Source organism: Ictidomys tridecemlineatus, chromosome 1, assembly GCF_052094955.1.
Source record: "Ictidomys tridecemlineatus isolate mIctTri1 chromosome 1, mIctTri1.hap1, whole genome shotgun sequence".
In the NCBI taxonomy this organism is placed as follows: domain Eukaryota; kingdom Metazoa; phylum Chordata; class Mammalia; order Rodentia; family Sciuridae; genus Ictidomys; species Ictidomys tridecemlineatus.
Genome location: NC_135477.1, coordinates 82,554,813 through 82,566,763, shown reverse-complemented (window position 1 = coordinate 82,566,763; position 11,951 = coordinate 82,554,813). Strand labels below are relative to the sequence as shown.

The window sequence follows — 11,951 nt, the reverse complement described above, 5'->3', positions numbered from 1 at the left end:
ACCTGAAACTGGAGTGGATGAGATAGTTCCAAACATGTGCTTCCTGTTGTGTCTTGTTGCTGCTATGAAATGGGGTGCTAAGATAAACACAGCAGACACACATCTGGCAAGGAAGCTTCCCAGAAGTGGGACGTCATTGGGAGCAAATCAGAACCTTTGCTTTCAGCCCAGAAGGGACTTGCAGGACTTGTTCCCAGAAGGAATGGGGCCCCAGCACTCCTGGCTTCTGTCTTTAATCAAGAGCAGAGGCTTCTTGCAGTCCTGCACTGGGTTCCTCCTGTGGGCCACTGGAGGATGGAAAGAAAGAGAGTTAACCCAGATCCTGCTTACATTACAGAATGTAGATTAGACACACTCAAGTAAAAAGATGACGAGAACCAAACACAGGAAAAGTAGTATATGGATATGATACAGGGCTCAAGCCAAAATACTCTAAAATTAGTAGAGAGGAATTAATGTGTAATCTTGAGGTAGCATTTTGTTCTTAAAATTTGAGAGAGCTGGCTTTTTAATTTGCTGTTGACAAATCACCTACGGGTACAGCTTAGTGCTAAAAGCCAAGGGAAGCGGCTGGGATTGTTGCTCGGTGGTAGACAACACTTGCTTAGCCTGTGTGAGGAACTGAGGCACGTAAAAATAAAAATGAAGGTATTGTGCCCATCTACAACTAAAAATGAAAAAAAAGAAAAGCCAGCCTCAGTAAATTAGCAAGGCCCTAAGCAACTTAATAAGACCTTGTCTCTAAATAAAATATAAAAACAGCTGGGGATGTGACTCAGTGGTAAAGTGTCCCTGGGTTCAATACCAGGTACTAAATAAATAAATAAATAAATAAATAAATAAATAAATAAATAAATAAATGCCAAGGGTAATACAAAAGCATAGCATCCTTTATTCTTCCGGGTTTTTATAGTTCAGCAGGGAAAGTTAGACACCAAGAAACAGGAGCACACATTGCAATAGAAGCAAAAGTGTTCTCCTGGCCTGTCACTGCTATGGTAGTTCATTTATTCATTGATGCAACTAATAGCTATTTTGTGTCTGCACACTTGTGGGTGTGGCACACTTGTGGGTGCTGGGAAACAGCAGTGAGTAGATGAAACCCAAATCCCTGCTTCAAAGATCTTACATCCCAATATAGGGTTTGAGAAATTCAGACACATTTGAGATATCTATTAGACACCAAGATGGAAATCAGATTTATGCATCTGAAGCTCAGGGAGATCTGGGGCAAAGTTCAGAGGTCAGAGAAAGGAGACATCAGTGTGGGCTGGAAATGGCTCAGGGAGAAGGAGAGACTCAAGTGACCCGGTTCACAGCAGCAGCAAGAGCCACTTTATTTTGTCCTCCTGCCTCGAGTCCCTGTCCCTCCTGGTTTATCTGTCGCCCCATCTCCTTTTCTCTTCTCTTCAGCTTTCTTTTTCTGATCCATTTTCTTCTTCCCCTTCTGCCTTTTTTCATGTGCTTCCTTCATCCCTTCCTTTGACGGCTCCTTTCTTGCCTCCTTTATTTTATTCTCATTCAACTATTTACCATAATAGATGGGGGAAGATCAATAAAGCAAAAAAGTATTCTGATTAAAGATTAATAGGAAAGGAAGTGGTGGTTCGTTAAGATTCAAGCCCCGACAGGGGATTAACTTCGTGTTCGTTCTCTCAACCTGGATAAAGTCTCCCAACTCCTGAGCTGGCCATTGTGTGTGACATAATCAGGTCCTAAGGCAACCTGGCAAAGGGTTGCTCTTTCAAAACATGAAAAATATCTATGAAGGCCGTGAATATGTGATGCTGTTAACCGTGCAGAGAGGTTGCTGGGAGAGAAAGTACATCTGAATGAGCACACCGTGTTTTAAAAATTATCAATTTGTAACTTTGCTCTTATATCAAAATAGTGAAGTGCATGTTTTCTCATGCTTATTTTTTTTCTCTATAAGCAATGCAAACTCATTCAAGTGCACACTCAGAAATTACAGAAAATAACAAGGAAGGAAATGAAAATCAACTATCTCATCATTCAGAGATGATCATGATGAATGGTTTTTGCTCCTTAACCAACTTCACCATGTCACCAGCTCACCACAATAAATGCTTGTTTTCCCTTTCATGGGCCCATGGATGCACTGAGGCACTGAGTGCCCTGCTGGGCTTGGCTGGGCTTGGGTTTGGACTCTGAGTTGGGTTAAGTCTGCTGCATGTTTCCTCATTTTTCTCAGATTGACAACTCCTGGGAATTTTTTTTTCTCATGGAAGTTCACAGGAATGCAAAATGGTTAGCAGAAAAACAGAATGCCTCTTAATGGCTTCACTGAAGTTAATGTACTGTACTTCCATCACATTCCATGGACAAAAGCAAGTCATCTGACTACACCCAACACCAGTAGAGTAGAGAAGCACATCTCACCTGCTCTAGAACACTATAAATTCACATAGCAGGAAAAAATAAAGAGTAATAATCTAATCTACCACAATCACTCTTATTCTATTGATGTATATCCTTCCAGTTTTTGTTATTCATGTTGTACATGGTTATGTAATATTATAAAAATAATTCTATGGTTTTTTATTCCATCATATCCACTGAGTTTTTCCTTCTTATTGTTTTCTTTGACCTCCCCTTTTAGATCCATTTTCTTCACTCCCATCTGTCTTCTTCCTCTTTCCCATCCATCTCCTCCCTCTCTTCCTCTAATGGTTCCCTTCCCTGACCTCTATATTTAATAAGCCCCTGTGTACCATAATGAATGGAAAAAATAGGAAAACAAATTGTTTTAACACAGAAGGATAATATAAGAAACCTTATAATTAAATCTAATAATATGATGCAGAATAGAAATTTCCCAAAAACCTGGTACATAACAAAAAGATAGAAGGACCACTTTGTTCTAGTACCACTTCTCAAGATGAAGTGGACTATGAATTTATCGGTATTAATACTGTTGGTTGTTGGCTTTTTTGCCCTTTTCGTGCATAAGTTAATAAATTCATTAATGCTGTTCACAAAGCTAGAATTGAGGGTCAATGGTAATATAACGTATAGATTCAGAGAAAGCACTCATACAGGTTAGCAACACTGAACCTACAGATCAGACATTCAGCTGTTTGAAACAATGATAACAACGATTCTGTGAGATTGGATTACCTCAAGAAAAAAGATCAAATAAATAAGTGGGGGCACTAATAAAGTCACTCTCATAACCATAGAAAGCAACCCAACTTGCAAGTGGATTATTTCTATGTTGGTTCTAAAAAATGAACACAGACAATCCATCTCCAAATCAGGACTGTCTTCTGGACAGTTGTTATATATGGGGGAGGTTTAATATAAAGATATCAACAGAGAAGATAGACTGCTTGTGCCTGGAAGTTGATAATATGTAGATATGGGTATATGCTAAGTTACCAAATAACTTTAAAAATCAATGTTTTCATCTATAAAATAGGGGATTGAATAAAACTACTGGTTTTTTGAGCATATTACATGAAACAATGTACTGGTAGTACTACAGAGGATGAGTAGGAGGAGATAGTCCTGGACTTGATTGGTTCATTCATTCAACTAGACAGTCACTTACTATATGACACTCCATGACAGGCATTGGGTATATAGCTGTGGACATAATAAATATGGCCCCTGATTTCACAGAGTTCCAATTCTGATGAGAGAGACAAGACAGTTAATCAGGCAATTATAAAAGTTTAAGATGCTTGTCAGAAAAGGGAAGGTGATGAGTACTAAGGAAAAAAAAGGGAGAAAGCTAATAACTTTACTGGATACTATACAAAGGTACTATTTTCTTATTTTACTGTTCACTTGATTTTATAGATGAAAAGACTAAGGATTAGATCATAGCTTTTCAAATTTCAAAATATGTATGAAGGCTGGGGATATAGCTCAGTTGGCAGACTGCTTACCTCTCATGCACAAGGCCCTGGGTTTGATCCCCACCACCAAAAAATACCAAACAAACAAAACCAAAAAAGTATGTATGAATCACCTGTGGATCTTGTTAAAATTTGCTCATTCAGTAGGTCTGGTAGGAGCCCTGAGATTCTGCTTGTCTAACAAACTGCCACTTAGAACTGCAGGACACTAGAGAACTTTGGTCATTTTCCCCAAGTTTACCCACTAGTAAAACTCAGCACTAGATTTGCAACCTAGCTTCAGTCTGACTCCAACGCATGTACTTTTATCCTCTCTAAGAGAGCCTGACCAAGACCTCTTACTCTAATATTCTGATTCTGCTGACAGGTTAATTTGAAAAATACAAATAAAATAATTGAAGTAAGATGTTTGACATTGTCTTGTACCCCAGCTACTCTCCAGTGGAAGAACATTTGGAGATGTGTGGGCACTCTCTCAGGCCAAAGGGGCACGGATAAGAGCAAGCTTCTAAAATTATAAAACCCAGGGGCTAGGTTTGTGGCTCAGTGGTAGAACATTTGCCTAGCATGTGTGAAGCACTGGGTTTCATTCTCAGCAGTGCATATAAATAAATAAAATAAAGGTCCATTGACAACTAAAAAATAAATAAAAATAAAATAATAAAATAAAATTATAAAACCCCATGTAACTCTCAGAGGAGTTCTTGCCTTGGTCTGGAAATGTCAAAACAGACCCACTGGACGCACTACTCCAAGACCTACCCCAGAACTGGAACAAATAAACAAAGAAATTCTCATGAAAATAATAACCATGGGAGACCTTAACTGTGTGTTAGGCACTGATTTAATTTTTACAATAACCCTTAGAGAAAGAACTATTACCATCATTCTCACTCCACAAGTAAGGAAGTGGAGGTTAATAACTTCTCAAAGAAGCACAGTTAGAGAAAGGCAGAACCGATACAGACAGTCATGGCCAAGGTTTTATGAGGTTTTGTGTAGGCTTCTGCTCTATGGAGCCACTACTTTCAGTTAATCACTCCCACTGATTAGGAAAAAGAATAACAGTTCTGGAACAAAGAGTTCCTGCATACTCCCATATAGAATGCCTCTCTATCAGCCAGGGTGACTTACATATGTGGAATTATGTGTGAAATGTCTGGTTGTCTCTCCCAATCTTCTGAGAAAAAGACCTGTCAAGAGGTTAAAAAAAAAAAAAAAAAAAAAGAGCCTCAGGAACCACTAATAAATTTTTATGTAATTGGAACAACTCCATTCTTCCTTGCTCATTCTAGCTCTACTGTTTGCTCATGATCTATGCCTTCCTAACTGGAACTGTCACAGTTGAGAAGCAATTTACATATATGACAGAATTATACAATGAACACTTCATAAAAGCCCAGCCTGGTAGCACATGCCTATAATCCCAGCAACTTGGAAAGCTAAGGCAGGAGGATCATAAGTTCAAGACTAGCCTAGGCAACTTAATGACACCCTGTCTCAAAATGAGAAATCAAAAGGTCTGGGAGTGTTGCTCAGTGATAGAGCACCCCTGGGTTCAATTTCCAGTACTGTCCAAAACAAATAAACAAACAACACTTCATAAAGTACTATATCCTATCAAAGAACTAAATTATGGTGATGAGAATAATAGCAGCTAACTTACTTTTGACCATGTATAAATCACCTGTGGATCTTGTTAAAATTTGCTCATGGTCTATGTGCTTTGGATGCAACATCTCATTTAATCTTCCTAACAACCCGATGAAAGAAGTAACCCCCATTTTCTATGTGAGGGAACAGATGCTCAGAGACAAAGACCAGATAGCTAGTAAGTAGGAAAACTTGAGTTTGAATCAGGCATTCTGACACCCAATGTACTACAGTCCGAACAACATATGGTTCTTTATTTCCTCTCTCTGAAATTAATCTTTCATGATGAATTCATCTGGCAGGGGAAAGATATGCATTGTTTGTTATTATAAAGAAAAGTTTAATGAAGTATATGTATTTTATGGTCTATGATCCAATAAATAAATACCCAATTCATTTTTATCAACTTCAGGATACAGTGCTAGAACATCGTAAATGGACAATAAATGTTCATTGAGTTGAAATATTTTGCTTGGGGCTGGGGATGTGGCTCAAGCGGTAGCGTGCTCGCCTGGCATGCTTGTGACCTGGGTTCGATTCTCAGCACCACATACCAACAAAGATGTTGTGTCCGCCGAGAACTAAAAAATAAATATTAAGAATTCTCTCTCTCTCTCTCTCTCTCTCTCTCTCTCTCTCTCTCTCTCTCTCTCCTCTCTCACTCTCTCTTTAAAAAAAAAAAAAGAAATATTTTGCTTATTATGTGTAAATGTGTGTGTGTGTGTGTGTGTGTGTGTGTGTGTGTGTGTGTGTGTGAAGTTAAAGGATAGGTCACACTGGTTGGAGGGCATAACCTGAGCAAACCTATGCCAATAATAAGCTGAGCCTGTAGGAAAAATTTTTAAAATGCCAACCAGTCAACAATGGGAAGTTCATTCATCATTCAACAAACATTTTTGAGCATCTACAATGTGCCAGGTACTATGGATAAGGGCTAGGGATATGAAGATGTAACTCTTGCTTTCAAATGCTTCACAGTCTGGAAGAGGGACTGGTTGAGGAGGGGGCAGACAGGCATGGAGGGGAAGCAGATATGTGCCACAGAGGTGTAAAGGATTTAAATCTTAAATGACTTAAGACAGGTCTAGAGAAGGAACTGAGAGTGTATGCACAAAAACTGCTGGGGGAAGGAAGAGAGAAGTCGGGCACAGCTGATCAGACTTCTATGCACAGTTGGATGTAGGCGGTGAGATGTAGAGGGCAGGGAGGTTGATGGGTGGGGATGGAAATAAGTCAGGGGGATGAGAAGACATTTGGCACAAGTGACTAGCTGTGTTGTTTCAATGACCTGAGTGAAGCCCAGCCACTCCTCAGTTGCACCAGCACACTAGGCCCCACCCAAGCAGATCCTGTAGAAGAGATGCTTTGGTAGAATTAACAAGGCAGCTGTTTTCTAACACTTCAGGCAATTGTGAGAAAGTATTTATGCCTTTGGTTTTGTTTTATGTTTTTGGATGGTGCTGGGGATTGAACCCAGGACCTTGTGCATGCGAGGCAAACACTCTCCCAACTGAGCTATAGTCCCAACCTCAATGCCTTTGTTTTTAACTTCTGGATATCCATTTGCAGAAAAGAGTAGGAAAAATAGTTACATTCCTAATGTTTCTGTATAAAGAAAGTTTTTGTCAACATCACAAGTTACTCCATAAACCTTCACCGAATGTCTCCCAGGTGATGAGCAGTGTCCACAAGCTCAGTGAATGGCAATGAATCTAATCCCTGACTTCACGGAGTTTATGTCAAGTGGGGGCCAATGACACAGCAAAACAAGCAAATAAGCCTAAAGAGCCATGCAATATGTGGGGCAGGGGTAAATGCAAAGGAACAACAAAGTGGGGGTGGCAGTGACATCAGAGAGGGGCTATTCTGCAGGTTCAGTCAAGGAAGACCTCTCTGATAGAACCTAGGCCAAGGGATGAGGGGGCTAGCAGATAGTTTGAGGAAGAAGAGACCAAGATGAGAGAGTGCTAGATGTATTCTAGAACTAGAAGGATGCCAGTGTGACTAAAGGAGAGAAGGGAGGGAAGAGAGGCAAGAGGGGAACCCAGAGCAGGCAGTGTGAAGATTATGCAGAAGTCCTTCAGCTTTTGCTCAGGGGAGATGGGAGACTTGGCATTTGACAGGTCTGGTTTACCTTTGTAAGGCTTAGGAATAGAATATGACCGTCAGGGCTGGGGAAAAGGTAGCCAATTAGGAGGCTACTGGAATAGTCTGGTTAAGGGATGATAGTGATTCGGGTGAGGGTGGTAGCATCAAAGGAGAAGAGGTGTCTCTGAAGAAGGTTCCAAGGAATTCCCAGAGAGAAGGGGTGAACTCAAGTGAGGACCAGCGGGGTTCTAGGCATACATGAGGGAAAAGAATTTCAGCATGTGCCAGTTACAGGCATGCACAGGGGTTTGTTTAGTGAAGTAGATAGGTACCAAAGGGAACATACAAGCAATCTCAAAAGAGAGACCTCTTTGTGTGTAATGAAAGGAAAACATGTTTAAGGAGAATGTGGGCCATCTCAAGAGTCAGAGATATGGTTTGGTAGTTCTAGGCTCTTCTTTTTATTAAGAAAACTTGGTGAGGGATGGATATGGAAAGCTACAGAGCAATGACATCAGTCCAGTGATCTCAAGATGGGTCCTTTTGGTCTTGTCAGTCTCCAGATCCTTAGGCTGATGTGGTCTCCATTTTCTGATCAATAGATTGCATTGGAAGGTACACTAAGTTATAAGATTCCTCAAAATATCACAACACTCTTTGCTTCACCCACTGACGGAGGTGGGGTAATAGTGCAAAGGTAGATTTACAGATTTCTGAGGAATTTGGGAATAACAAGCCTGCAAAAGAGACTGACTCAGGGAAAAGTATGCAGAACTTCTTTGTTTTTTCTCTTTTTTTTTTTTTTTAAAGAGAGAGAGAATTTTTTTTTTAATATTTATTTTTTAGTTTTCAGCGGACACAACATCTTTGTTTGTATGTGGTGCTGAGGATTGAACCTGGGCCGCACGCATGCCAGGCGAGCGCGCTACCTCTTGAGCCACATCCCCAGCCCCAGTATGCAGAACTTCTGAATAAAAACCTGTTTTTCCTTGTCCTGCCTTTATGTCTCCTTTTTATTCTTTCCTTCTATCCTACCTCAGTAGCATGTGGAAATTGTAAGAAGTAACTTCATTCTGGAGGATTAGATGTGAGAGCAAATAAATAGTCAAGGATGATTTGGATTCCAGGACTTTTTGGGGGGTGGGTGGAAGTGAGGTACCAGGAATTGAACTCAGGGACACTCGCCCACTAAGCCACATCCCCAGCCCTATTTTGTATTTTATTAGAGACAGGGGTCTTGCTGAGTTGCTTAGTGCCTTGGTAAATTGCTGAGTCTGGCTTTGAATTTGCAATCCTCCTGCCTCCGCCTTCTGAGCCACTGGGATTACAGGCGTGGCTGACAGGAAAGACTTCTTGAGAAGAGACTCTTTGAAGTAGGAATCCAAAAGGTTGCTTTCAGACATGAAAATTTGAGACATTTACTAAGATACGTAAGCCTTGGGTTTAGGGGAGAGGTCAGAGCTGTGGACAGTAGTTATCGCAGTTAAGGACATAATTAAAGCCATGAGACTGGACGAGGTCACCTAGGGAGTGAGGGCAGATGGAGCAGAGGTCTGATCCTCAGGGCATTCCAGTGTGCAGAGAAGGAGCCAGAGAAACAGGCAAAGGAGAAGCAGCCAGGGAGGCAGGAGGAGAACTAAGAGACCGTAGGATCCTGGGAGCCGGTTGCTGCTGAGGGGAGTAAACTAGGGGCTGAAGGTTAAATGGAAGATGTTAGTGACTTTGACAGAAACCTGTTTAGAAGGAGTAGTGGGAATGGAAGGCGGTTATTCCCATCAGGATTCAGGGGGCAAAGAATGGAAAGAGAGAATGAGGAGATAAGCAAGAGCAGACAACTCTCAGTGTGGTCAAGAAATGGAACTGGAGAGAGATCAAGAAGGAAGGCATTATTTCATAAGTGTAGGCAATGGAAATAAGCCAGAAGACAAAGAGATACAGGAGGACTGAAGCTTGCTGGAGTGATGTCCCTGAGTCATTAAGAAGTGATGGAACCTAGTGCATATGGGCCCAGGTTGGGCTGGGCCTAGATGGTGGCATGAACATTTACCCATTGTCAAAAAAGGGAGGCCCGGGTGTGTGGGGGGTACATTTTGTTGGTGGAACATACAGACATTCTCTTCTGGTTACTTCTCCTTCCTGCTTTGTCTGTATATAGTAATGATGCTATTTCCATCTGCTTAAAATTCATATTTTTTTTCACATTTTAGCATCTTTGAAATTGAAATAAATCCTAAAACCAATGGAGTATTTAGTTGTTGGTATTCTTTGAGTGCTATATATATATAATACTATGTAAAATTTTATGTCAAAGATAACTTGGATTTGGTGAATGGGATATCAGTAGAGGGCTCTCTACAGAGAATAAAATGGTCCCTGTAAATGCCATTTGCCTTCTGAGGTGAGTCCTTATGGGAGCACCAGCCTTCCCTCCCCATTACTCCATCTGCATAGGTGGGCTAAAGAGATCTCCCTGTTAGAGATATATTTAGCCCAAGCCTCTGCAGATACGATCAAGGTTCCTAAGGATGAAGAGGGGAGTCTGACCTCTGCCCACCAGCTTAGAGCCTCTCTGTTCTGCTGATTATTCTTCCTCACCCGAATTAGTGAGACCAAGATGGGGACCTCACTTGCCCCATACCTGGAACTGAGCACACTCTCCTGACTCAGAGACCAAGCACTTCCTCCCATCAAATAAGATCTAGGGCCCACATCCTGTGTGGTGAACACAAGGAGAAGTTCAAGGGTCTGAGAACAGAACCTGTGTCACAACCCCCTGGGATTACTGGGTTGACAGCTAGCAAGTGCATTTTACTGCTTCCTGGGTGAGGAGAGATGAGGCCCCATCCCCTTTTTCTGTAGTTCCTCCCAGAGTCTGGAAAGATTTGGGAGGTTCCCTTTGTCCTCCTTGTCTGTTTGCTCACAGGACAAATAGTTTAGTGCTTACCATATGCTGTGCTAAGCACTGGATATACAATTAAGAGCAAACCCAAACAGAGCTTCTGTTCTCAGAGTTTATACCAAGTCATGGTCATGCATTAATTAAATAACAATAATAGTTTTTTTGTGTGTTTTTTAAATTCACTTTAATTACAGGTGGCCTACACCTATAATCTCAGTAACTAGGGAGGCTGAGGAAGGAGGAGGTGGAATTGTAAACTTGAGACCTGCCTCAGCAATTTAGCAAGACTCTCAGTAACTTAGTAAGATCCTATCTGAAAAGAAAAAATAAAAAGGACTGGGGATATAACTTAGTGGTAAAGTGCTAGGTTCAATTCCCAGCACCAAAACAAACATACAAAAATTAACTTTAATGAAACTATGTGCCAGTCCTAACCACTCTTACAAACTAACTCCTTTCATTTGTACAAAAATCTCAGAACTAAAGTACTATTATCATCATCCCTGATATGCAAATGAGAAAAACCGAGGTGCAGAGAAGCTAATCATCTTGTCCAAGATCACATAGCTCACAAGAAGTGAAGTCTTAATTTAAACCAAAACAGTTTTGTTCAGCTGTTAATTGGGGTAACTAAAATTCTATTCTGGGACTATATTGACTTTCAGTTATCCTGTCAAGCTCAGTTATTCTAAAATAAAACTTCATTTGGAGACATAAATGACTCATCAAGAAAGGGGGGATTTTAGCATCTGAAAACCTAGCAATAGCTTTAAAGATTATCTAGGTATCACCAAAATTTCTTTGTGTCTTTACCCTGCGTGGTAGTGCATATCTGTGATCCCAGAGGTTGAGGCAGGAGGATCATGGGTTTGAGGCCCGCCTCAGCAATTTAGTGGGCCCTAAGTAACTTAGTGAGACTCTTTCTCAAAATAGAAAATAAAAAGGGGGCTGGAGATGTGGCTCAGTGGTTAAGTGATCCTGGGTTCAATCTCTGGTACCAAAAAAAGAAAAAAACAGATCAGTCCTTGTCCCTAGGCCAATCCAATAACAAGGACATGGTTTTGAGCAAAAGGGAAAAAGAAGGCTTATTGCTTCGCTAGCAAAGGAGAAGCCCAGGGAACTCCTGTCGCAGAGGCTGTGATTCTGCCTATCAGGGGAACAGGGGGCTTTTAGAGAAGTATTGAACAGCCACAGTCTCCTATTCTCTGTCTGGAGTTGCAATTCACTTGTTAATTTGGGAGATAGTCATTTCTGAGATTTTCCCTGTGCAATCCCCAAGTCTGAAATACTTTGGTGAGTGTGTGCTCCACAGATAACACGATTTAGGATAGGGCAGAAAGGCCATTTTATTCCCCCACCCCCATATTAAGGAGGGGGAGAGGTTAGGGAGGATCTGGGAGAGAGGAAGACAAAGAAACAGGTTCTTTTAA

General features: G+C 41.0%; 1 non-coding gene across 1 annotated transcript; it reads right to left on the bottom strand.

The window, feature by feature from the left end:
• Positions 1-6,985: 6,985 nt before the first annotated feature.
• Positions 6,986-7,063, bottom strand: Trnaa-cgc (transfer RNA alanine (anticodon CGC)). The gene has a single exon. It is a non-coding gene; the product is annotated as a tRNA-Ala (tRNA).
• Between the last annotated feature and the right edge of the window lie 4,888 nt (positions 7,064-11,951).